At 41.5% G+C, this 23,623-nt stretch overlaps 2 long non-coding RNA genes across 2 annotated transcripts in view; one reads left to right on the top strand and one right to left on the bottom strand.

Annotated features, from left to right (window-relative positions):
• The window catches only part of LOC130282491 (uncharacterized), a 215,443-nt gene that overhangs the window by 16,739 nt on the left and 175,081 nt on the right, over window positions 1-23,623 (bottom strand). The gene's annotated exons all lie outside the window — the stretch shown is intronic.
• Window positions 1,334-14,476, top strand: LOC130282492 (uncharacterized). The gene is made up of 3 exons (XR_008846420.1): window positions 1,334-1,554; window positions 2,267-2,491; window positions 9,112-14,476. It is a non-coding gene; the product is annotated as an uncharacterized LOC130282492 (long non-coding RNA).

Genomic DNA, 23,623 nt, shown 5'->3' on the forward strand with positions numbered 1-23,623 from the left:
CAGGTGGTTGTATGAGCAGCATTTTCCTATGGGAGCACGGTCAGGACATGTAGATCTGAAAGCAAAACCTGAAGAAGATTTTAACATGGATTTCATAACGTGTAAGATATTGGTTGAAATCTTTGGGCAGAGATATGTAGGAAAAGCTTGAGAGAGAGCGCACATTGTGGATTTTAATATGCTGCATTCGTGGCTAAAAGGGTTTTCTTACAATAAAAATGTATCACCTATCCACAATATAGGACATAAGTATCTGATCAATGGGGATCCGATCACTGGGACCCCAATGATCATGTGAATGGAGGTTTGGAGGTGTGGCCCTGTTTAAATAGATCAAGTATACACACTGCCGATCTTAAAGGGGTACTCCGGCGCTTAGACATCTTATCCCCTATTCAAAGTATAGGGGATAAGATGCCTGATCGCGGGGGTCCCACCGCTGGGGACCCCCGTGATCTTGCAAACCGCACCCCGTTAAAATCAGTCCCCGGAGTGTGTTCGCTCTGGGTCTAATTCCTGTCGATCACGGGGGTGGAGTATTGTGATGTCATGGCTCCGCCCCGTCACACCCCCTCCCATAGGCTAGCGTGACATCACACGGGGCGGAGCCTTGACGTCACAACGCTCTGGCCCCATGATCAACAGTAATCAGACCCGGAGCGAACACGCTCCGGGGACTGATTTTAACGGGGTGCGGCGTGCAAGATCACGGGGGGTCCCCAGCGGCGGGCCCCCCGTGATCAGACATCTTATCCCCTATCCTTTGGATAGGGGATAAGATGTCTAAGCGCCGGAGTACCCACTTTAAAACTCTATAGGACTGATGAAAATCGCAGAACGCTATACTTGGCTTTCTTCACATTACAGACTCCTCTGGCTGTGGCTTATCTCTCCAGAGAACAAAAGTATTGGGCATGGGGAAATCCAAGGGGGAGATTTATGAAAACCTGTGCAAAGGAAAAGTTGCCCAGTTGCCCATACCAACCAATCAGATCGCTTCTTTCATTTTGCAGAGGCCTTGTTAAAAATGAAAGAAGCAAGCTTATTGGTTGCTATTGGCAACTGGGCAACTTTTCGTCTAGACAGGTTTTGATAAATCTCCCTCCAATAGCCTGATTCTTCTTTGCCTGAGTATCTGCTGATAGGGAACAGTCAGGACCCCCTCTCCAATAATGGGCAAATATATGTATGTATATATATATATATATATATATATATATATATATATATATATATATATACAGTGGTCCCTCAACATACGATGGTAATCTGTTCAAAATGAACCATCGTTAGTTGAAACCATCGTATGCTGAGGGATCCGTGCAATGTAAAGTATAGGATGTTATACTCACCTGTCCCCGCCACTCCCGACCGTCACCGCTGCCCTGGATGTCGCCCTCCATAGCTGTTGCTGTGTCCCCGGGGTGTCCCTGACGCTCTGGACGTCTCTGCTTCCCCGGGATCCCCGGCATGCGAGGCGACGTGATGACGACAAAGGAGAGCGCCGGCGATGGACGGGATCCCGAAGAGGACGCTCCGGAACACCGAGGACAGGTAAGAGAGCATCACCGGAGCACACGGGGCACTGTAAACGGCTATGCGGCGGCAGTTGAAGCAGTCTGCTCTGCCGGATAGCCGTTTATGCGATGGCCCCGACATACAAAAGCATCGTTGATGCTGCCTTCAACATGCCATGGCCTCTCATGTTGACATTATCGTATGTCAGGGCCATCGTAGGTCGAGGGGTCACTGTATATATACAAATATATACAAGAAGGGGCAAAAAAGTTGGCTCTGCAGGCTACCATAAAAAGGCTGTATGGATAATGTGGTCATATGGTTCATACAGGGCCAATCAAGGCTGGTGGTGGCCCCTGAGCCAAGTATTTGATGGGGGCCCCCCTTCTTAGTAGCAGGTCAGAACATTTAGAAAATGGTTATTAGATCAACAGGATTTGAGGTCAACCTAATGTGTATGTGAGAAGCCAAACTGTTCCCTGGTGCAGGCTGTTATAGAAAACAACCCTGACATGTTATATTTTAACCAGGAGATAAGCGTTACAGCCATTTATCTCTTCATTTCTATATCACAATTATTATAATTGTAATAACGAATGCTTTAAATAGACACTGTAATTTTAACAAGCTTGACATAGATCTATAGTACAAGCAAATATAAGAAATTAAGTAATATATTGCATTAGACAAAAACATGTCTTCCTTCTTCCCCTTCTCCTGGGAGACTGTATTCCACTCTGAAAATCAGCTCAGCTTTGTCCTGTGTCTGCAAGTCAAGCAATACAAGTCTATGAAGAGGGGAGGAGGGAGCTCCGCCCACCTGCTCAGGGAGAACTGCAAATTATATATAAAGGCTGCAGAGCAGAAATATGCTGAATATACCATATAGAAGTTATATAATGGCCAGAAAGAGCGCAGCTCCTCATGTATACACACAGGAAAGCTTATCCTAAAAAGTCACCTGAAATGACAGGTACGTTTTAAACCTTCTTAGACACTCGTGTCTTGCTGTCGGGTAGGGCTGAAAAAACACCCCTTTTGCTGTTCCTGTAGCTGGCTATGTATGCATATGCAGGCAGTGGGGTGGAAGGCCCAGGTATAGCTTTTGCACAGGCATTGAATCAACCTATGCTATATTGACAGAAGTATTAGGACACCTACACATTCCACCTTCAAAAGCTGAGGATATCCCGTTCTAAACTCATAGGCATTAATATGGAATTGTAGCATTTACTCTTCTAGGAAGTCATGAAGACATAATGGTAAGGGCGACTGCTGGATTTTTACAAAACTGTGGCAATGGGACTGAATGGAACCCATATAGTCAATGATTAACCCCTTAAGGACCAGTTTTTTTTTTCATTTTTTCATTTTCGTTTTTTGCTCCTTGCCTTTAAAAAATCATAACTCTTTCAATTTCTCACCTAAAAATCCATATGATGGCTTATTTTTTGCGCCACCAATTCTACTTTGTAATGACATCAGTCATTTTGCCCAAAAAATCTACAGTGAAACGGAAAAAAAAATCATTGTGAGACAAAATTGAAAAAAAAAACGCCATTTTGTAACTTCTGGGGGCTTCCGTTTCTGCATAGTAAATTTTTCGGTAAAAATGACACCTTATCTTTAATCTGTAGGTTCATACGATTAAAATGATACCCTACTCATATAGGTTTGATTTTGTCGTATTTCTGGAAAAAATCATAACTACATGCAGGAAAATTAATATGTTTAAAATGGTCATTTTCTGTATGGGGCGGTATGAGGGCTAATTTTTTGCGCCGTGATCTGAAGTTTTTAATGGTACCATTTTTGCATTAAAAGGGCTTATTGATTCATTTTTTTCATGATATAAAAAGTGACCAAAAATGCACCATTTTGGACTTTGGAATTTTTTGCGGGTACGCCATTGACCGTGCAGTTTAATTAATGATATATTTTTATAATTCAGACATTTCCGCACAGGGCGATACCATATATGTTTATTTTTATTTACACTGTGTTTTTTTTTTATGGGAAAAGGGGGGTGATTCAAACTTTTAATAGGGGAGGGGTTAAATGCTCTTTATTCACTTTTTTTTTCACTTTTTTTTTGCAGTGTTATAGCTCCCCTAGGGACCTATAACACTGCACACACTGATCTTTTACATTGATCACTGGTTTCTCATAGGAAACCAGTGATCGATGATTCTGCCACTTGACTGCTCATGTCTGGATCTCAGGCACTGAGCAGTCATTCGGCGATCGGACAGCAAGGAGGCAGGTAGGGACCCTCCTGCTGTCCTGTAAGCTGTTCGGGATGCCGCTATTTCACAGCGGCTATCCCGAACAGCTCCCTGAGCTAACCGGCATGGTTTCACTTTCACTTTAGACGCGGCGTTCAACTTTGAACGCCGCGTCTAAAGGGTTAATAGCACGCGGCACCGTGATCAATGCCGCGCGCTATTAGCCACGAGTCCCGGTCGTTGTTAGAGGCTGGGCCCGACCCGCTATGACACGGGGCCACGCTATAGATCGGGAGCGGACACATGACGTTCCAGTACGTCATGTGTCCTTAAGGGGTTAAAGGGGTACTCCGGTGGAATTTTTTTTATTTTAAATCAACTGGTGCCAGAAATTACTTCTATTAAAAAATCTTAACCCCTTAAGGACGCAGCCCATTTTGGCCATAAGGACCAGACCAATTTTATTTTTGCATTTTCGTTTTTTCCTCCTCGCCTTCTAAAAATCATAACTCTCTTATATATCCAAAGACTAATATGAGGCTTGTTTTTTGCGTCACCAATTGTACTTTGTAATGACATCAATCATTTTACCATAAAATGTACGGCGTAACCAAGAAAATATTATTTATGTGGGAAAATTGAAAAGAAAACCGCAATTTAGCAAATTTTGGAAGGTTTTGTTTTCACGCTGTACACTTTCCGGTAAAAATGAAATGTTTTCTTTATTCTGTGGGTCAATACGATTAACTGTACAGGATAATTAACAATATATTTTAATAGTTCAGACTTTTACGCACGCGACAATACCAAATATGTGTATTAATTATTTTTTTTATGCTTTTTTGGGGGTAAAATGGGAAAAACGGGCGTTTTACTTTTTTATTGGGGGAGGGGAGTTTTCAAATTTTTTTACTTTACATTTTTTTACTTTTTATTTTTTTACACTTTTTATGTCCCCATAGGGGACTACTCATAGCAATCATTTGATTGCTAATACTGTTCAGTGCTATGCATAGGACATAGCACTGATCAGTATTATCGGTGATCTTCTGCTCTGGTCTGCTCGATCTCAGACCAGAGCAGAAGACCCCGGGATATCCCGTTCTAAACTCATAGGCATTAATATGGAATTGTAGCATTTACTCTTCTAGGAAGTCATGAAGACATAATGGTAAGAGCGACTGCTGGATTTTTACAAAACTGTGGCAATGGGACTGAATGGAACCCATATAGTCAATGATTAACCCCTTAAGGACCAGTTTTTTTTTTCATTTTTTCATTTTCGTTTTTTGCTCCTTGCCTTTAAAAAATCATAACTCTTTCAATTTCTCACCTAAAAATCCATATGATGGCTTATTTTTTGCGCTACCAATTCTACTTTGTAATGACATCAGTCATTTTGCCCAAAAAATCTACAGTGAAACGGAAAAAAAAATCATTGTGAGACAAAATTGAAAAAAAAAACGCCATTTTGTAACTTCTGGGGGCTTCCGTTTCTGCATAGTAAATTTTTCGGTAAAAATGACACCTTATCTTTAATCTGTAGGTTCATACGATTAAAATGATACCCTACTCATATAGGTTTGATTTTGTCGTACTTCTGGAAAAAATCATAACTACATGCAGGAAAATTAATATGTTTAAAATGGTCATTTTCTGTATGGGGCGGTATGAGGGCTAATTTTTTGCGCCGTGATCTGAAGTTTTTAATGGTACCATTTTTGCATTAAAAGGGCTTATTGATTCATTTTTTTCATGATATAAAAAGTGACCAAAAATGCACCATTTTGGACTTTGGAATTTTTTGCGGGTACGCCATTGACCGTGCAGTTTAATTAATGATATATTTTTATAATTCAGACATTTCCGCACAGGGCGATACCATATATGTTTATTTTTATTTACACTGTGTTTTTTTTTTATGGGAAAAGGGGGGTGATTCAAACTTTTAATAGGGGAGGGGTTAAATGCTCTTTATTCACTTTTTTTTTTCACTTTTTTTTTGCAGTGTTATAGCTCCCCTAGGGACCTATAACACTGCACACACTGATCTTTTACATTGATCACTGGTTTCTCATAGGAAACCAGTGATCGATGATTCTGCCACTTGACTGCTCATGTCTGGATCTCAGGCACTGAGCAGTCATTCGGCGATCGGACAGCAAGGAGGCAGGTAGGGACCCTCCTGCTGTCCTGTAAGCTGTTCGGGATGCCGCTATTTCACAGCGGCTATCCCGAACAGCTCCCTGAGCTAACCGGCATGGTTTCACTTTCACTTTAGACGCGGCGTTCAACTTTGAACGCCGCGTCTAAAGGGTTAATAGCACGCGGCACCGTGATCAATGCCGCGCGCTATTAGCCACGAGTCCCGGTCGTTGTTAGAGGCTGGGCCCGACCCGCTATGACACGGGGCCACGCTATAGATCGGGAGCGGACACATGACGTTCCAGTACGTCATGTGTCCTTAAGGGGTTAAAGGGGTACTCCGGTGGAATTTTTTTTATTTTAAATCAACTGGTGCCAGAAATTACTTCTATTAAAAAATCTTAACCCCTTAAGGACGCAGCCCATTTTGGCCATAAGGACCAGACCAATTTTATTTTTGCATTTTTGTTTTTTCCTCCTCGCCTTCTAAAAATCATAACTCTCTTATATATCCAAAGACTAATATGAGGCTTGTTTTTTGCGTCACCAATTGTACTTTGTAATGACATCAATCATTTTACCATAAAATGTACGGCGTAACCAAAAAAATATTATTTATGTGGGAAAATTGAAAAGAAAACCGCAATTTAGCAAATTTTGGAAGGTTTTGTTTTCACGCTGTACACTTTCCGGTAAAAATGAAATGTTTTCTTTATTCTGTGGGTCAATACGATTAACTGTACAGGATAATTAACAATATATTTTAATAGTTCAGACTTTTACGCACGCGGCAATACCAAATATGTGTATTAATTATTTTTTTTATGCTTTTTTGGGGGTAAAATGGGAAAAACGGGCGTTTTACTTTTTTATTGGGGGAGGGGAGTTTTCAAATTTTTTTACTTTACATTTTTTTACTTTTTATTTTTTTACACTTTTTATGTCCCCATAGGGGACTACTCATAGCAATCATTTGATTGCTAATACTGTTCAGTGCTATGCATAGGACATAGCACTGATCAGTATTATCGGTGATCTTCTGCTCTGGTCTGCTCGATCTCAGACCAGAGCAGAAGACCCCGGGAGACAGCCGGAGCCAGGTGAGGGGACCTCCGGCCACCATGCTGGATGATCGGATCCCCGCGGCAGCGGTGCGGGCGATCCGATCATCCATTCAAAGTACCGTACTGCCGCAGATGCCGTGATCTGTATTGATCACGGCATCTGAGGAGTTAATGGCGGACATCCCCGCAATCGTGGATGTCCGCCATTACCGGCGGGTCCCTGGCTGCTGACAGCAGCTGGGACCTGCCGCGCATGACGCAAGCACCGCTCCGGTGCTCACGATCATGGCGGCGCGTAAATGTACGACACCATGACGTACATTTAAGTCCATTGTCGTTAAGGGGTAAATCCTTCCAGTACTTTTCAGGGGCTGTATACTACAGAGGAAATGCTTTTCTTTTTGGATTTCTCTCCTGTCACGACCACAGTGCTCTCTGCTGATCCCTGCTGTCCATTTTAGGAACTGTCAAGAGCAGCATAGGTTTGCTATGGGGATTTTTCTCCTGCTCTGGACAGTTCCTAAAATGGACACCAGAGGTCAGCAGAGAGCACTGTGGTCGTGACAAAAGAGAAATCCAAAAAGAAAAGCATTTCCTCTGTAGTGTACAGCCGCTAATAAGTACTGGATTAAGATTTTTTTAATAGAAGTAATTTACAAATCTGTTTAACTTTCTGGCACCAGTTGATTAAAAAAAAAAGAAAGTTTTCCACCGGAGTACCCCTTTAAGAGCTGGAGCCCAATTTTTTTTATCCATATAGTGTAAGTATAAACAAAGGGCTCTGGTAACCGCACCTAAAACAGCTATAACCTATCAGTATTCTTACAAATCAGACAACTACTGTACAGCAGTGTTTCTCAACCAGGCTACCTCCAGCTGTTGCAAAACCACAAATCCCAGCATGCCCGGACAGCCCTTGGCTGTCCGGGCACGCTGGGAGTTGTGGTTTTGCAACAGCTGGAAGCGCCCTGTTTGGGATACACTGCTGTACAGTATCATTTCACAAGTTCCACTCATCCTGCACAATTCATCACGTTGCATGTGTTTATATCAATAAAGGCCAATAAAGTTGCATTACAGGATACCTGTCTTTTTAATAGGAATTTAACGCCATGCTTAGGAGAGATGTCAGAAGTCGCCCAATAAACTAAGTGTTAGCTCCGGCAGGAGCGGATTATTTTCAATTTGTACATTCGCATAACTAATCCAGATGGACAGAGGTCCCTCTCTGCTCTGCAGAAATCCCACCTCCGACACTCGCCTGTATTAGGGAGATAGCCGCGGCTCCACATCCCTACGCTCTCTATATTATGCCTCGAGCTACACATATTAACGAGCTGTGTTTCTGCTATTTGTCAGATAAAAAATTAGGTCCGGACCCTACCCCAGATTTTCTCGCCACCTCCAAATTGTCTTATTGTTAGAGCACAATATAATGAGTGTGAATGTGACATTATGGTAGAAGGCGTCATTTGCTCTCTTTACCTCCTTTGTAAGGTCCTTTGGCGTTAGATGCTGCCGCTATGATGAAGTCTTATGTTTTATGAAAGCCTCAATGATCGCCTTATTTTATAGCTTTTTTATTCCCAGAAGTATGGTTATGTCTTTTTTTGAGGCTACTTTATAACATATTGAAGTATTCTGATAAGGTCCCTTTAAGGAGAAGGAGAAAAATGGTTGACAGCTTAAATGACGGCTGCAAATTGTCCAGGCCATTACATTTATTACAACTATCAGCGTTCCCTCAGAGCCTGGGAAGGTATATTTAGCCATATATTCTTGTTAACAGTTTACTGCTCTGTGACAAAACCATTACAGACATTAGATAGGCTTCTATTTCAGATGATCACAGGGACATACAGAAGGTACCGTAATACACATTTATTTTAGGCAAAAAAAAATAATCCTCTAAGGTCATTGTTTTCCAACCTGTATGCCTCCAGTTGTTGCATAACTACAACTCCCAGCATGCCTAGGCAGCCTTTGGCTGTTCGGACATGCTGGAACTTGTAGTCTATGCGCACCTGTGGACACGTTTTTACTGCATTCTTTTGTTTCCTGAACGTAAAATTAAGCAACTTCCTAACTAGTCTTTATTAACAATTTTCTACCATTTTGCTGCTGTCTGTGTAAGTCATTTATTTGTCTCTCTCTCTCAGATATATCAGAAATCCATCAGACAGGATGCCTGCTCTTTCATCTCCGTTTTCTTAGTAAATCCAAGAAGAGCAGTCTGAGCAGAGCTTCAAGAACTACTTGGAAGGAAACTAAGGAAACTGAAAGGAAACTAAGGAAACTGAATACTCGTCAAGGTGCCAGTCGGGTATATAACGGATAAAGGAACTTCAGTACTAAGTGTAAACCGAAATGCAAATGTATTTAAAATAAAAACCACAACGCGTTTTGAGGGGCATTTCCCCACCTCGTCAGGTCATAAACATACAGCAGTACAATGGATTAAATAGACATACCTATAAGAACATTAGGCGCACACACAAATAACCCCAAAGACATAAATGCATAAATAATAAAAAAAATATATATTTATTTATTTATTTAATTTAGCACAAAAATATATAGTAAAATGTGAGAAAATTCTGAAAAAAGACAGAAAAAAACGCAATATTGTATATGTGTAAAATTATATAATATAATATGTAGTAGTGGAAGCTGGGGCGAGTGTCCAGTTGTAGTATCAAATATATATAATATATGTAAGAGGGACTGCTAATAAGTAGAGGGACTGCTGCATGCTAAGATATCAAAAGAGTGCAAAAGTGACAAAGGAAAATATAAAAATAACAATGGTACCTTTAAAAAGGTGTGCCAAAAACTAGTATAAAAAAAACATAAAGTGCACAAGTGCCAAACAATGTAAATCCAGATGTCAATAGCAACAAAGAAATATATATAACAACATCGGCAGCAGATACACCATCCAGGACTTGCCTCAGCTCCACACCAACACTCCGACACGTTTCACCGGGAAAGGACACGTTTCACCGGGAAAGGCTTTATCCAGGAGTGATAAAATAGATAAAATAGGATTAAATGGACATGTAAAGTTTCAGTTCACATTTAAAAAATGGCGCAAACATGGCACCAACTGGAGATCATGGTGACGTTATTGCAAACTTGGATGGATTTCTCTTCATTCTTGCAGTCAGCAGTGTTTGACTGGAGGATACCAGCAGCCATTGGCACCTCCAGAGGATAAATGGTAGCATCTTCTTATGCTACATGTAAGTGATGGTCCCAACTCCAAAAACAAGAGACCATACAAAAGCAATGTAAATAGGAATATGGACAAACTTTATTCAGGTATAGCAAAACCTAAGAAACACAATAAAAAAAACATATATAATTCATGGGCAGAACAGGGAACTCAGGCAGAAGAGAGGGAGATGAGGGCACTGAAAAAAGTCCTTAGGTTGGGGACTTTTGTAAACATGGAACTAGGTACCTGGAGAGGTATATATTACTTGAAATGATTACTGGAGTAGAATCACTTTAAGCATAATGATGCTATCTCTGTAGCAGATAATACAAGTCTGTCAACAAGAATATGTACTAACAGTAGTGGCTGCGGTATTAAGGTGCATAGAAACATAGTAGAGAACATACACATAACATGATTAAACAATGATGCGATACATGACCAGTGCACCTATGGGGTACCCCTCACCTTCTACCCCTAAATATGGCGGAAAGCCATATCTCTTTGGTAAATATAAGTGATGGTGTTGCGCTTGTAGCAAACACTGCCAGGTGAGTGCAGGGACCATCTCCCAGTTGGGGGCTGTCGGTTAGGGCGGATCATCTAAGCAGGTAGGGACAGTGGTTGGGGAGAGATCCAGATGGCACTGCTCCATACCCCGTAGCCGCTAAAAATACAACTCCCAGGCAATAGAGAATCCTTAACAAATGTGGTGAGGGTGTGATAAGGGCAGATGGAATTACCCTAGGGGCAGATGGCATTAACCCCTTGTGTTCGTGACACCAGGGCGTGGTTAATCCTCTATACCACCCGAAGGTATACCACTGGATCCTGGGCTAGGCAAGGGGGAAAATAATGACCCTGACGCCAAGTTACTGAACAATAGCAGCTTTACTGAGTCAGACAGATGTAACAGTCTATACAGCTTCTCTAGGCCCAAGGAGGGGACCAGTGACCACAGGGCTTGCTGGGACTTATAGTGGACTTGGACAATTTGATGCAGGGCCACGCTGATTTGATACAGAATATTTGACTGACTTGACTGAGACAATGACTTTTTTTGGGGGGGGCCGAAGGGCTCTAGGGTTTGTTTGGTGTTGCAGCATACCATGGAGGCGGTTGCGTAGCGTTTTGGGGTCTCGCTGGCTCCAGATGAGACGGAAGGCCCATTTACAGTGGTGAAGGTTTTAGGGATAGTTATCGACTCAAATCGTATGGAGTGTCGCATGCCTGAGGACAAGTTCGCAGCTCTGAGGCAGTGTGTGCAGCAGTGTCATAGATGTAAGAGGGCGCCTTTGAGGGAGGTCCAGTCATTGCTGGGGAAATTGAATTTTGCCTATGGGCAGGGTCTTTTGTAGGCATTTTTCCTTGGACACTGTGGGGGTGTTGGTTCCGCATCACTACGTTCGCCTGTCTGGGGAGGAGCGGGTGGACTTGGAGATCTGGGATTCCTTTTTGTCTGTCTACAGCGGCAGGTCCATCTGGATGGCGGAGGTGGTTGATGATGCTGAATTAGAGATGTTTACCAACGCATCCAGTTTGGTAGGTTATGGGTGTTTTTTCAAGGGTAGTGCGGTGGAGTGGCCGGACTCTTGGCGGGTGGTGGGTTTGGTGGCTAATTTGGTTGTGTTGGAGCTGTTCTCTATTATGGTTGCGACAGAAATTTGGGGATATCGGTTGAGGGATAGGAGGGTCCGTTTTCGTTGTGATAATATAGGAGTGCTCCAAGCGATCAATCATCAGACCTCTAGTTCCCCGCCGCTGTTACGCTTGCTTCGGCATTTAGTTTTGCGGAGCTTGCTGTTGAATGCGCAGTTTGTGGCACAGTTTGTGTATGTTGTCAAGTCTGTCGCTGATTCTCTTTCTCGTTCACAGTGGGACAGGTTTTGCGTGCTGGCACCAGAGGCGTAGCGGGATTCCTTGCCCCGCTCGGCTGTGGAACGTGGTTTGGGAGCAGCGGTGCAATTGATCAGGAGGTTGATCAGGAGGTCGTTGATCAGGAGTGCTCGGACTTGGTCTGCGTATTCAAAGGTTTGGCGTTGCTGCAGAGGGTGGATTAGTGTGTTGGTCTCAAGGATTGGGTGATTGTGGTGCTGTATTTTGTGGGTATGCTGTTTGTGTCGGGGGTGCCGCACAGCATGTCAGTGCTGGCATTTAGTTTTTTGTTACGGGGCCTGGGGAATGCAACTAAGCATTTTTGGGATAATGCAATGACGGTTATGAGGTATTGTTGTTTCGGTTAGCCTTTGTTTTGGCCTTTTGGATTTCCAAACTGGTGGCTCGGAGTCGGTCGGTGGTTTGTTATTCGGGGACGTGGTGGTGCAGGCAAGGGAGGTTGGTTGTTTTTTGCGCAGTTCTAAAACTGATCAGAGTGGTCGGGGTTGTTGGGTGGTTTTAGGGGAGTTGCCGGGGTTGTTGGTGTGCCTGGTGCGATGTTTGCGTGTATTTTTGGCGGTGCGGCCGGAAGATGTGGGTTCTTTGTTGGTGCATAGGGACGGGTCTTTTCTCTCATGCTTTCAATTTGTGTCGGTTTTCTGCAGGTGTTCGGTGGTGCACGGGTTGGATTATAGCTCTCATTTGTATTGGATCGTTGTTGCTACTGAGGCAGCTCAGTGGAGGATGGGTGCGGAAGTGATTCGGCAGATTGGGCGCTGGGACTCATTTTCGTCTGTATGTCCACATTTGTTGTGAGTGTATTGGGAGGGTGGTTGTTTGTTATGCCTTTCTTGTTTTTGGGTTTTTCAGGTCACGGACGGTGTTTGGTGTGGATTATATTTGGTTTATATGTGTAACATATGAAACTGTTATTTATTGGTTGTTAAATAAACAGGCCACATGGCCAAATTTTTCCACAATATGTGTAAGTGTCCTTTTATGGGAAAAGGGGGTTATATTCAGTTGGGAGTTGGTTTAGAGCGGGAAGGGATGTATCCAAAATCCCATCCAGTCATGTCGCTCTTGTATGACTCTCAGGATTGCTACATCATTGTTTACTTTACCTGGATCCCTCACCGTACACAGCCTGAAGTAGGGCCTAGCCCAACATGCTGCTATTGCTATTGAATTAATATAACATCTAAGTACGGTGTGTGCACTGTGACACCTTCATCTAGAGTATTGATTTCTTCTTAAAGGATATTTTTTAAAGTTTGCTGGTAGCATAGAGGTTTCTACCTGAATCTGGCATCCAAGGGCATAAAAAAGAACTGCTTCATGCAACCCCATATATGACCAATAGTTTAAAGTTAGTAGTTAAAAGGAAAACTGACAGATGGATCAACCCCACTAACCTAAATATACAGGTGGTTATTGTGGGTCATCCTGAGTTAAACAATGTAGTCCATACCTCAATCCATTCAACCGTTCCTGACATATAGCACAATCTTACAATATGCAGATGAACTCTCAACTGCACAGGAGGCGGGTTTGAAGACTATCTGCCCCTCTGACATCCCCCATGCACGGTAATGTTACCACTGCTTCGACCTCCATCTGCCTGGGAAATGGATATTCATAAAGCACGGCCTGCCTGCTCACTTCTATCTTTGGCTACTGCGAACCAAGTCTGGTGATTTGCATGATACCGAAAATAATACTGATGACGGATTCCCTTTAAGTTGTGTCAATAATGCAGCATAAACTGCAGTTGTACTCCGCCCCTCTATCATAACACATTGGCCCTGATTTACTAAGAGTGGAGTGTAGTTTTCTTTGTGGCTTTTTTTCCCCAACAGGTATTTTTCCACGGTATTTACTAATGTTTTCCTACATTTTGCACTTTTCCCTAAGTTTTGCTTTTTTTTTTTTTACAACTGCTCTGATCTGTCAGGTTTTTCTCAGCTAAAATCCACCACATTTTCTGTGAAAACCATAGTAAATATGTTGGGATTTTTTTTAAATGTCAGGACACGCCCCATTTGGGGACACACCCCTTTATCCAATGACCACACCCCTTTTTTGGGTTTTCTCAGTTAAATGGAGAGTTGGTCTGTTTTTTTTCAATTCTGACGCAAACCTGGCACAAATTCTGGCACAATGCACCAGAATTTGGTGCAAAACCCGACAAAACATGTCGGGTTTACAACAGTAAATCAGGGCCAATGTATTAGTTTGTCCTTAAAGTGTTCCTTTAATATTTCAAAGGGATCTAGATTCTATTTCTTCTTTTCTACTATTAAAATAACATGCTCAGATGAGTAAAATAGAGATATGGAGTGATAGTCAGGGACCAAACGATTGCCAAACTAGCTAGGAATAATTATTCAAGTTGTAGAGTTCATATCTAACTGTATAGACTGTAAGCTCTCGTAAGCAGGGTTCTCTTTCCTCTTGAGTGAATATTTAGTGAGTAATACTGTAATGTCTGATATTTGTCTTTATTTCTAAAATTGTAAAGTGCTGCAGAATTTTTTGCCACTATATAAATAATAATTATTATTCCGTATTGTAGACTGTAACAGAGAACTGCTACCCAAGCTTACTTTACCGTACATTACACTGTTAACCTCTACTACAGTACATAAACACCATTTTACCAGACCGGAATGAACTAGACTACAATATTTCGTGAAGAGGTCTCCCCCGCATTGCTAGCTTCTTTAAATCAACAAAAACATGCTGGTTCCAAACTTTAGAAATGATCGTAGAGGTCAAATGCCTTCCCACTCTAGGAGGCGAAGACTTCTTTTCTAAAATGCTGAAGTCTAAGTCTTTCAGAGCACTTGAGTTATGCTTAGTACAGCAGTAAAATCCTTAATAGCCCCTGTAAACAAACAAATAGCCCAGTAAAATCCAGTTTAACCCCAAGAGCAGGTTCCTTTTTATTGGAAGTCTACAATGTGTGGCCACATACTGTATATACGGAGACAAAAATAGCAAGTTTTTAGTCAATCGCAGCTACATGAGTTCTAATTTATGAGCAATAGGCTATGTACATCTTTGTAATTACATTTACTTTTATGCAATGTTTTCCATCCTGTGGCCCTCCAATTGTTGCAAGATTACAACTCCTAGCATGCTGTCAGGGCATGCTCAGAGTTGTAGTTTTGCAAGAGCTGAAGGCTACAAGTTTAGTGAACATTGCTTTATTGTACCTAGAATGAAAAATAAATCTACCGTACTTTGCAAATATTCCAAATGATCCTACTACTTACAGCTGCTATGCAGATTTCTCTGTTTCCATGGTAATAGACAACAAACAAACCCTGTGTATCAATCAAATCATGCAGTCATACTCTGTCATGCACTGTCATTAAAACTAATTTTGCTACTGCACTCCTTAAGGTAAATATAAAATCTTTCTAATGTACTTTGTTTAAAAAAAAGTTTTCTATGTTTTATTTGTGTTAAAAAAAAAAAACTTCCACTACTTGTCCATAGCACATTTCCCCCCATCTCTTGCACAGACTTTGGACTCCTGCTGGCCTGGCAGAAGTCCAAAATCAGGAAATGCAGTCTGGAGTGCTGAGGGAGGTGCAGCCTTATCCAATCATAGCTCATCTCACACTGAACTGCTCTGGGCTGAGTGTAGCAGAGTGAGGGAGGAAGTTCTCCCCTTTATGGCTTCAGATGATGTCACACCCTGCTGGGGAACGCCCCTTCCCAATCTGTGAATCTGACTGAGACTAAGCAGAAAATACAGAGCAATATCAAGGTAGAAAACAAAAAAAACAAAAAAAAACAAAGGGAGTGTTTTATCATGATGGAGGCAGTGAACTGAGAGGATTATAACATTGAACAAGATCATGACAGTGTTGGAATATCTTCTCTCTGTGACCAGTCAGACTCCAGTCCTGATGATTAGAAGACAGGTTTATTACTGATGTATCGATACAAATGGGTGAAAATTTTACAGCCTGAAAATTCAGCCAAAGAGTCACATCTGTTGTAGGCTGGCACTGTCTTTTATACACATACAAAGACGTTATTGGATTGGCTCTAGTTCACTGGTGGCTCATGATGTAACAAGACTTTATTGCCAATCACAGTGTTCCAGCACAATATACAGTCATGGCCATAAATGTTGGCACCCCTGACATTTTTCAAGAAAATAAAGTATTTCTCACAGAAAAGGATTGCAGTAACAGATGTTTTGCTATACACATGTTTATTCCCTTTGTGTGTATTGGAACTAAACCAAAAAAGGGAGGAAAAAAAGCAAATTGGACATGATGTAACACCAAACTCCAAAAATGGGCTGGACAAAATTATTGGCACCCTTTCAAAATTGTGGAAAAATAAAGATTGTTTCAAGCATGTGATGGTCCTTTAAACTCACCTGGGGCAATTAACAGGTGTTGGCAAAATAAAAATCACACCTGAAAGCAGATAAAAAGGAGAGAAGTTCACTTAGACTTTGCATTGTGTGCCTGTGTTTGCCACACTAAGCATGGACAACAGAAAGAGGAGAAGATAACTGTCTGAGGACTTGAGAACCAAAACTGTGTAAAAATATCAACAATCTCAAGGTTACAAGTCCATCTCCAGAGATCTAGATTTGCCTTTGTCCACAATGCGCAATATTATCAAGAAGTTTGCAACCCATAGCACTGGGCATGGACGGAAGAGAAAAATGGATGAAAGGTGTAAACATAATATAGTCCGGATGGTGTATAAGCAACCCCAAACAAGTTCCAAAGATATTCAAGCTGTCCTGCAGGCTCAGGGAGCATCAGTGTCAGCGCGAACTATCCATCAACATTTAAATGAAATGAAACGCTATGGCAGGAGACCCAGGAGGACCCCACTGCTGACACAGAGACATAAAAAAGCAAGACTACATTTTGCCAAAATGACTTTGAGTAATCCAAAATCCTTCAGGGAAAATGTCTTGTGGACAGATGAGAGCAAGATGAGAGAAGATTTTTGGTAAAGCACATCATTCTACTGTTTACCGAAAACGAATTGAGGCCTACAAAGAAAAGAACCCAGTACCTACAGTGAAATATGGTGGAGGTTCAATGATGTTTTGGAGTTGTTTTGCTGCCTCTGGCACTGGGTGCCTTGAATGTGTACAAGGCATTATGAAATCTGGTGATTACCAACGGATTTTGGGTCGCACTGTTCAGCCGAGATCTTGCCTCTTCCAGCAGGACAATGGCCCCAAACATAAGTCAAAAAGCATCCAAAAAAGGATGGCAACAAAGCGCTGGAGAGTTCTGAAGTGGCAGCAATGAGTCCAGATCTAAATCCCATTGAACACCTGTGGAGAGATCTTAAAATTGCTGTTGGGAAAAGGCGCCTTCCAATAAGAGACCTGGAGCAGTTTGCAAAGGAAGAGTGGTCCAACATCCGGCTGAGAGGTGTAAGAAGCTTATTGATGGTTATAGGAAGCGCCTGATTTCAGTTATTTTTTCCAAAGTGTGTGCAACCAAATATTAAGTTAAGGGTGCCAATAATTTTGTCCAGACCATTTTTGGAGTTTGGTGTAACATTATGTCCAATTTGCTTTTTTTCCTCCCTTTTTTGGTTTAGTTCCAATACACACAAAGGAAATAAACATGTGTATAGCAAAACATGTGTTTCTGCAATCCTTTTCTGTGAGAAATACTTAATTTTCCTGAAAAATTTCAGGGGTGCCAACATTTACCGCCATGACTGTACTTCTGATAAGAGTGCTAAACTATTTGGTTTCAATTCCTTCTATTGTATAAAAGTAAAAAATGAGGGTGCGGCTGATTCATGGGAGCCATCTTAGCTGCAGTAAGCATATAATAAAACATAGTAAAACATAGATTTCACACTTAAAAATAAAATTTTCCCAACAGACAGGTACACTTTAACTTTGTGTTAATACATCACAGGGACTGTAGGTTAGGAAGAGGCTGGGGACAGATGGGAAAGTGTTTGAATTGCAGGATCAGACTACACAAGGTTTGTTTGTTGTCTGTTACCAAGTAGTGTTGAGCGGCATAGGCCATATTCGAATTCGCGAATATTCGCGAATATATGGACGAATATTCGTCATATTCGCGAATATTCGCATATCCGTAATATTCTCGTTTTATTTTCGGATATGCGAATATTCGTACGTGCGAAAATTAACACATGCGAAAATTTGCATATACCAAAATTAGCATAAGCGAAAATTCGCATATGCGAAAATTCGCATATGCTAATTTTCGTATATGCGAAAATTCGCACACCAGTCTCACACAGTAGTATTAGAGCCTTCTTACACCACAAGCTGGAAGCAGAGAGGGATGATCACTGTGATGTGTACTGTGAAGAAAAAAAAAATGAATATTCGTAATTACGAATATATAGCGCTATATTCGCGAATATTCGCGAATTCGCGAATATGCGATATTCGCGAATAAAATTCGAAATGCGAATATTCGCGAGCAACACTATTACCAAGGAGATGCTTTGTAGCAGGTGTGGGCACATAATAGTAGGATTTTTTTTTAATAAAGACTAAAGACTATTTCCAAAGTGACTTCTGTTTTCATTGTAAAGTGATAATAATGATGGAAAATTGGAGCTCTATATCAGAAAAATGTAGCTCTGCCTACCATAATGTATATACTGGATTTAAAGTGAATAGTTTTTGTCCTAAAAGCAATAGGATTGGATAACCTAAAGTGGAAATTCACTTTAACCCCTTAAGGACCTGGGGTTTTTCTGTTTTGTCATCTTCTGACGCCTATAACTTCTTTATTTTACCGCGTATGGGGCGGTATGAGGGCTCATTTTTTGCACCTTGATCTGAAGTTTTTAGTGGTACCATTTTTGTATTGATTGGACTTATAAATCGTTTTTTTCATGTTATAAAAAGTGACCAAAAATAAGGGGACCCTCCTCGTGTCCTACAGCTGTTCGGGATGTCATGATTTCGCCGCGGCGATCCCGAACAGCCCCCTGAGCTAACCGCATTAGTTTAGTTTCACTTTAGATGCGGCAATCAACTTTGAATGGGTTAATAGCGCACGGCACCGCGATGAGTGCCGCGTGCTATTAGCCACGGGTCCCGGCCGTTGTTAGAGGCCAGGCCCAACCCGTTATGAGGCGGGACCATACCATGGCCCCGCGTTATGGAATGGGAGCAGATTCATGACGTATCGGTATGTCATGGGTCCTTAAGTGGTTAATGGTCTATTCACATGTACAGCATTATGTGCAGATTAGATGCTGAAGATTTCAATGTAAACTAAATGACTGAACACGGCTTCAAATACTGCACCTCAAATCTGCGCAGGATATTGTCTGTGTGAATAGACCTTAAAGGCTTACTATCATTTTAAAGAACTTTTGACATTTTGCACAGATACAGTATATCAAAAGCTTTTATCACACTTGGTCTCGCTCCTGAGGCCTGCTGTGATAACTAGTTATAACCTGGGGAAGTTTGTGGCATCGTCTTTGATTCCCCAGCCGGCCAGGACATCTGACCTTTTCTCTGCAGAAAAAAGGTTGGATTTGATTGACAGCTGGTGAGAGAGCGACATGCAGCTGCAAACTTCTCTGGCTTATATCTTGCGATCACTGTCTGGACAAAACTTTTGACATGTCTGGACAACATGTCAAAAGTTTGTGAAATGACAGTGACCCTTAAAGCATAATGCAACTGGCTGAGCTTCATGCAGGATTCTTGCTTTACAGCAGCACATAGAATATTCTATGGCTTCATACTGAAGACGAAACCATGGGGTTCCATTTGCTTCTAAGGAAAAATACCTCCATAACACGCCATCTGATGGAACGTGCCACAAAGAAAGATGAGCCAATTAATTCAGAACAGATCAAATTTGTTTCTAATTTTCCCCATAATTTGGATTACTCTGAATACAAAACATTTACTTCAGGCCAATCACTAAGATGTAGCCCACAGGAGCAGGGACTCCTGTCAAAGGTAGTAGTCCTTACTGTTGTGCACTGTTGCATATGCATCGCTACTTACACTCACTGGGGGCTCTGAGCCTGGCTCAGCCGCTTAGTGTACTGTACACGAAACCTTCATAGTACTTCACATACTTGATCTGGTTTCCTAGGTTGATAGTGTCGGATGTCATGAAAAGTATGTACAGGAGCAGGGGTTCCTGTTTTTAACAATTGTCCCTACTCTTGTAGGGCGCACTTTATGAGGCACACTATATTTTAGAATCCAAATTAAATCCTATGGCCAATTTGATCAACATGGACCCAAAACAACTTTTGGATAGTTTGCTTATCACTAGTCACTAATGTGTAGGAAACTGGACTTATAGAGAGGTCAAGTAGAGCCCCATACATGACTATGACTTCTCGGTTAGTGCTCCATATTATCATACAGTCACGAGTTTGAGTTCTAAAAAGAATTCTTGGAGAACTATATCTTCAAAAAACCTTTGACAGCGCAAGGAATTTCAACTCTAACCTAATTTTGAATGTCCAAAGGCAAAAGTTTATCAATATAGGCTCCATTCACTGATATGTAGGCTGCAAACATAACATAGGGTAGGAAATGTAGCAATTTGTGCAACACTATCAAATTTTTTTGTATAGCATGTTTTTTTAGTCGTGAGTATGGCTGGGTTCATGCAGAATTTCTGCACCGAATTTGGCATGGATTTCTGCATGAAATTTCTGCATGAATTTACAGCCAATTCAGTTCAATGGGATTTTTGCAGTGGAAACTCTGCTGTGAATGGGACAGCTGAATCCCATTGAAGTGTATTGACTATAGATTCATGCAGAATTCAGTGCAGAAATTCTGCCGTGTGAACGTGGCCTATGGCCGGATTCACATGGCAGAATTTCTGCGCTTAATTCTGCTCTGAATTCTGCATGGAAATTCTGCATTAATTTATAGCCAATACACCTCAATGTGATTCCGCTGTCCAATTCACACAGCAGAATTTCTACTGCAGGAATTCCATTGAAGTGAATTGGCTGTAAATTCATGCAGAGATTTCATGCAGAATTCAGTGCAGAGATTTTGCCGTGTGAATCGGATCTATGTCTCTTTTAACAATGCATAAGAAGAAAATATAAATCAAAAGGATGGTGTCTAAAACTTAGCTTTTAATGTCAATAAATCACCAAATACGTGAGCCCTTTACCATAACAAAAATAATGAACAGCAGTAGAATTATCCGTTATTGGACGGCCGCTGTCACTAACATGCAAAGTACCTGAGGTTTCTCTCAAGATTTATAGAACGAGATCTGTATAAAATTGCAAAAAATACATAGCCTAGCCTACAACACGTTTCTATTAGCTAGTTGTTGCTGACATCATCAGGATGGCATATGTGCTAAAGCACCACTAAATTTTTACAATTAGATGTATTTCACAAGTGGTGCACAGAGTGGTATAAATAAATGAGATCTCTGGAAGAGGAGGAAACCTGCAAAAAGATATATATATATATATATATATATATATATATATATATTTCGTCATGTATAGACCAAATACATATCAGATCATGGCATATTTAGAATTGTCCCTATGTCCCTAATAAGAGAACCTGTGGAAAAATATATAATCTATATCACAAATATAAGGCAATTCAATTGGGGAGCGTGTAGGATCATATGCTGTATTTGAGCTGATATGCAATCCTTAAAGGGGTATTCCGGGCAAAAACATTTTATCCCCTATCCAAAGGATAGGGGATAAGATGTCTGGTGGGGGGTCCGCTGCTGAGACCCCCCGCGATCTCCCTGCAGCACCCGCATTCTATGCGGGGTCTGCGTCTCTAGTTTCGGAAACCCTCGGGTTTACGGGACTGGGGACGTGACGTCACGCTACGCACCCTCCATTCATGTCTATGGGAGAGGGCGTAATGGCCGTCACGCCCCCTCCCATAGACATGAATAGGCGTGACTCCCATAGGCGTGACGTCACATCCCCAGTGCCGGAAATCCGGAGGTTTCCGAAACTGGAAATTCAGCACCCGCATAGAATGCGGCAGCTCTCAGCCTAGCTCATAGAGCATAGGGAGCGGCCGTGATGTGTGCGAGTACACCGCGCATGCGCAGCGACTTGCACATCACTTCAGTGTGTCTGCTTGTAGCGGTGTATTGCCGATCCGAGCAGGCACCTGTAAAGGCAGCATACAGTGGTCCTTAAGCGGCGGATCTGCAGTGTAATACACGCTGAGGATCCACTCGCGTGAACGTGCCCTAAGCCAGTGTTTCTTATCCAGAGTGCCTTCAGATGTTGCAAAACTACATGCTGGGAGTTGTAGTTTTTCAACAACTGGAGGCTCCCTGATTGGGAAACAACTGTACTAAGCAAAAGCTGTAGTCTGGGATTAGTCTTATTCTAACCCATAATGCTTATCCTCTACCCACAGGATAGAGAACAAGTGTCTGATTGTGTGGATCCCATTGCTGGGGCTACCTGCAAACTATACAATGTGGTCTCCTTTTGGAATGGAGTATTTTTTTCACTGAATTTGCGCTGCCCGGAACCAGCGCTTTGTCAGTATTACTGATCTACGGTGGGACTACCAAATAATGTCAGTATTATCTGATCTCAGTAGGACCTACCAAATATGTCAGTATCATCTGATCTCAGTAGGACCTACCAAATAATGTCAGTATTATCTGATCTCAGTAGGACCTACCAAATATGTCAGTATCATCTGATCTCAGTAGGACCTACCAAATAATGTCAGTATCATCTGATCTCGGTAGGACCTACCAGATATGTCAGTATCATCTGATCTCAGCAGGACCTACCAAATAATGGCAGTATTATCTGATCTCAGTAGGACCTACCAAATATGTCAGTATCATTTGATCTTAGTAGGACCTACCAAATATGTCAGTATCATCTGATCTTAGTAGGACCTACCGAATATGTCAGTATCATCTGATCTCGGTAGGACCTACCAAATAATGTCAGTATCATCTGATCTCGGTAGGACCTACCAAATAATGTCAGTATCATCTGATCTCGGTACGACCTACCAAATATATCAGTATCATCTGATCTCGGTAGGACCTACCAAATATGTCAGTATCATCTGATCTCGGTAGGACCTACCAAATAATGTCAGTATCATCTGATCTCGGTAGGACCTACCAAATAATGTCAGTATTATCTGATCTCGGTAGGACCTACCAAATAATGTCAGTATCATCTGATCTCGGTAGGACCTACCAAATATGTCAGTATCATCTGATCTCGGTAGGACCTACCAAATAATGTCAGACAGTCACCAGTAATTTAATATATGTGATCTTATGAATTGCTAAAATATCTATAATGCAATTCATATCTCGGGGTCTGACTATTTACCCAGAATATTTAAAAGCTCATTGATTACGCTATGGCGGTGTGATTTGCAATATCATGAAATAGCACACAGGTATTATTAACTTATGCAGTAATAAACAAAATGAGTATATAAAGAGATTATACATATATGTATCTTAAATCAATATGACACACATAGGATATTATTTAAGCGTTATTTAATATATAAGCGCAATAACTTAATATATGAAGCATGTAAAATAAGA

This window comes from Hyla sarda, chromosome 7, assembly GCF_029499605.1.
Source record: "Hyla sarda isolate aHylSar1 chromosome 7, aHylSar1.hap1, whole genome shotgun sequence".
Taxonomy (NCBI): Eukaryota; Metazoa; Chordata; class Amphibia; order Anura; family Hylidae; genus Hyla; species Hyla sarda.